Source organism: Anarrhichthys ocellatus, unplaced genomic scaffold, assembly GCF_004355925.1.
Source record: "Anarrhichthys ocellatus isolate YVR2014 unplaced genomic scaffold, GSC_Weel_1.0 scaffold4429, whole genome shotgun sequence".
Taxonomy (NCBI): domain Eukaryota; kingdom Metazoa; phylum Chordata; class Actinopteri; order Perciformes; family Anarhichadidae; genus Anarrhichthys; species Anarrhichthys ocellatus.
In genome coordinates, this window is record NW_022284403.1 from 1 (window position 1) to 4,441 (window position 4,441).

The 4,441-nt window shown below is 51.9% G+C and overlaps 1 long non-coding RNA gene across 1 annotated transcript; it reads right to left on the reverse strand.

Moving 5' to 3' along the window:
- Positions 1-2,668: 2,668 nt before the first annotated feature.
- Positions 2,669-3,687, reverse strand: LOC116379487 (uncharacterized). The gene is made up of 3 exons (XR_004212428.1): positions 3,533-3,687; positions 3,177-3,366; positions 2,669-2,832 (listed from the first exon to the last, which is right to left on the reverse strand). It is a non-coding gene; the product is annotated as an uncharacterized LOC116379487 (long non-coding RNA).
- Positions 3,688-4,441: the final 754 nt, after the last annotated feature.

A 4,441-nucleotide genomic window follows, 5' to 3' on the forward strand; every position in this document is an offset into this window, starting at 1 on the left:
AGGACCACATCATCTGCAAACAGCAGAGAGGCGATCCCGAGACAACCGAACCTGACGTTCTCCGCCCCGAGGCTGCGCCTAGATATCCTGTCCGTGAAAGTCACGAACCAAGCTGTGTCCGAGAATGCGGACACAGCTCCGACTGCAGTCGTACAGAGACCGGATCGCCCGTTGTAACGGGTCCGGCACCCCATACTCCCGCAGCACCCCCCACAAGAACCCCCGAGGGACCCGGTCGAAAGCCTTCTCCAAGTCCACAAAGCACATGTAGACTGGTTGGGCAAACTCCCAGAACCCCTCCAGTAGTCTTGCGAGGGTAAAGAGCCGGTCCACTGTTCCACGGCCGGGACGGAATCCGCACTGCTCCTCTTGAATCCGAGGTTCGACAAGCGGTCGGAGCCTCCTTTCCAGCACCCTGGCATAAGCCTTCCCCGGGAGGCTGAGTAGTGTGATACCCCGGTAATTCGAGCACACTCTTCGGTCCCCCTTTTTGAAGATGGGAACCACCACTCCGGTCTGCCATTCCATGGGCACTGATCCCGACCCCCATGCGACATTGAAGAGGCGTGTCAGCCAGGACAGCCCAACTATGTCCAGCCCTTTCAGCATCTCAGGGCGGATCTCATCCACCCCAGGCGCCTTGCCACCAAGGAGCTTTTTAACTACCTCAGTGACCTCTGCCAGGGATATGGGTGAGCCTCCCCCTAGGTCCTCAGGCGCTGCCTCCTCTGCAGAGGATATGTTGGTCGGGTTTAGGTGTTCCTCAATGTGCTCTTTCCACCGCCGACGATGTCCCCCGTCCGGGTTAGCAGTTCCCACCCCCCTGCTGAGAACAGCCTGGGGTAAGCCCTGCTTTCCCTTCCTGAGCTGTCGGATGGTTTGCCAGAACCTCCTTGAGGCCAACTGAAAGTCCTTCTCCATGGCCTCCCCGAACTCCTCCCATGCCCGACTTTTAGCATTCGCGAGCACCGCAGCTGCATCCCTTCTGGCCTGCCGGTACCTGTCAGCTGCTTCAGGAGACCCCTGGGCCAACCAGGCCTTGAAGGTCTCCTTCTTCAGCTTGACGGCTTCTCTCACCTCTGGTGTCCACCACCGGGTTCTCGGGTTGCCGCCACGACAGGCACCGATGACCTTCCGGCCACAGCTCCTAGCGGCCGCGTCCACAATAGAGGCTTTGAACATGGTCCATTTGGATTCCGTGTCCCCAACCTCCCTCGGGATGTGTGAGAAGTTCTTCCGGAGGTGGGAGTTAAAGACCTCCCAGACAGGGTCCTCCGCCAGACGTTCCCAGTTCACCCTCACTACACGTTTGGGCTTGCCGGGTCTTTCCAACCGGTTCCCCTGCCATCTGATCCAACTCACCACCAGGTGGTGATCAGTTGACAGCTCTGCTCCTCTCTTCACCCGAGTGTCCAAGGCATACGGCCGCAAATCAAATGATACGATGACAAAGTCAATCATTGATCTCCGGCCTAAGGTGTTCTGGTACCAGGTACACTTATGAGCCACCTTATGTTCGAACATAGTGTTCGTTATGGCCAAACCGTGGCAAGCACAGAAGTCCAATAACGAAACACCATTCGGGTTCAGATCGGGCAAGCCGTTCCTCCCAATCACCCCCCGCCAGGTTTCTCAGTCATTGCCCACGTGAGCGTTGAAGTCCCCCAGGAGAACTATGGAGTCGGTAGACGGCGCCCTTTCCAGGACCCTCCCACCGACTCCAAGAAGGCCGGATACTCCGAACTGCTGTTTGGTGCATAAGCACAAACCACAGTCAGAGCCTTGCTCCCCGCAACCCGTAGGCGCATGGAGGCGACCCTCTCGTTCTCCGGGGAGAACTCCAACACAGCGGCGCTCAGCCGGGTGCTCGTGAGTATCCCTACTCCCGCCCGGCGTCTCTCACCCTGGGCAACTCCGGAAAAGGACAAAGTCCAACCCCTCTCCAGGAGCTTGGTTCCAGAGCCAACGCTGTGTGTGGAGGTGAGTCCAACTATATCTAGCTGGTATCGCTCCACCTTCTGCACCAGCTCCGGCTCTTTCCCCGCTAGCGAGGTGATGTTCCACGTCCCTAGAGCTAGTCTATGCTGCCGGCGATCGGCATGCCCCGGCCTCCCGCCCGACCTGCCGTCCGGTCTGCATTGCACCCGACCCCGATGCTTGTCCCTGCGGGTGGTGAGTCCACAGGGTGGCTGCTCCATGGTGTTTCTTCGGGCTGAGCCCGACCGGGCCCCATGGGCGAAGGCCCGGCCACCAGACGCTCACCTACGACCTCCCCTCCTGGGTCTGGTTCCGGGAGGGTGCCCCGGTTTCCCTGGTCCGGGCGAGGTGGCTAAAGTCCATGGGCTAACTGTCATAAGGGTCGTTTTGAACCGCTCTTAGTCTGGGCTCTCCCCTGAAACCTGTTTGCCTTGGGAGACCCTACCAGGGGCTAATGCCCCGGACAACATAGCTCCCCGGATCACTGAGCCACTCAAACTCCTCCACCACGTTAAGGTGGCGATTCGCATCCGTTTGCGTATAATCGACTCCTAAACTATATGGATTAGCATTAACTTTTTTCTGACGAACTAATTAGTGGCATCTTGGCACAGCTAAACTCAACAAATTTCTGTTCATTGTGTTGCGTATCATTCTCACCGATGAAGCAGATGACTGCAGTGATGGCCAGATCTCGAGCGTATACCGGTGAGGGGTCACGCTGCCTCTTCCTTCTATCCGCACTGTGATGTTCTGATTGGACGGGACACAGTTGGCCTCAGTCAGCTCCAGCACTGTGATAACTGACGGGTTGTCAGCGCTCACACACACCATCCTACGGCCATTATAGAGGGTCTGAGAGCAGCAGGTGGCAGATATATCAGGTTTGAGTCAACTAGTCCTGTGATTAGCATTTAAATGTCAGAACCTTGAAATAAGCAGAACCAGTAAGCTGGTAAACTATCTATTGAGTACAAAATCTTCTTATTTTTCATACCTGTATCATCAAACATAATGCAATTACTCCATTTTTTTTCAATAATATCTTTTTTTGTTTTCTTCCACCTCGGAAGTCAGTGCTAGTATGAGTCATAATTTGCAGTCGCCAAATAAAACTGCCACATTTAATTTCATGTGGTAGTTCCTGAAATCAGGTGAAGCAGCATTGGAAATGTTTACAGGTTTAGGACGTCTTGCACCTTGTCTGGTTGTTGTATGAAGGTGGACAGGAAGGCAGCCAGTTCCAGCAGCTGACAGGAGCAGTTCCATGAGTTGAGGTCCAGGTTGAGGTTTGTCAGCCAGCTGAGGTAGGAAAAAGCCTCAGCAGGAGCAGAACTCAGACGGTTTCTGGACAGATCCAGAGTCTGCAGTCTCACCAACCCACCAAAGCTAGGATCACAAAACCGGATATTCACTGTATCATAAATATATATAATAATGTGTGCAATGCAAATACTGTAAAAAATGTTTTACATTTTTGTGTGCTCTTGCAATAAATGATGGAAAAAGCAAAGTGTAAGGAAGAATAATGTATTGAACGCAATACAAATCTAACCTGCTTTTAGGCAGATGATCTATCAGGTTTTCTGACAGATCCAGACTCTCCAGACCTTCGAGGTTATTCAGAGGGAAGGAACCAGAGTCCAAACTGGTGAGCAAGTTGCCCTCCAGCTTCAGACTCCGCAGGGCCTTGCTACCTTTGAACCAGCCACCTTGGATCTGAACATCAACACAGAGAATCATGTCGAAGGACACGGCACAGACTTTATTCAGCAGTTGTATATATAGATGCATGTAGTTCTCGCTTAGCACAATATGCAAAACTTAATCATTATGACTGTGTCAATATCATTTTTTCTCATCCACTGGATCACCCAAATTAGCACTGAGATAAGGTTGTGACTCAGACCTGGAAGAATGACAGACATACCTATAGTTCATAAATGCAACATTTTAAAGCCACTATGTATTTAATTTAGTCGCTATCTGCTCTTCTCTTCCTAAAGAGAATAATGGCAAAATGGTACACACTCGTGCAAGTATATATATAAAAGCACAGACACACATACTGACTGACCTATGACTGTAACGTTGCTGAGGTCAGACAGTGAGGCAGGCTGGACTGTGGTGATGGAGCCTTCTGTTAGCAGTAGTGCCTGGGTCGTGTCTGGAGCGTCTGGTCACACACACAGTTAACACATACAGTACAGTCCTGTAAGCACATGAGGTCTGATGGGTAATGTACTATAATTTTTCTCAGTTTACTGCAATGTAAGGGAAATTTAAATGTCATACAATTACTATGATTAAGACCGGATGACATAAAACATGTGTGTGTGTGTGTGTGTGTGTGTGTGTGTGTGTGTGTGTTACCAATAATGTAAGCCAGTCTGTGACAGATAAGTGCATCTTCAGATCAAACCACACAGGAAGCAGGGCATGATGGGACAGGGGACACACGCTG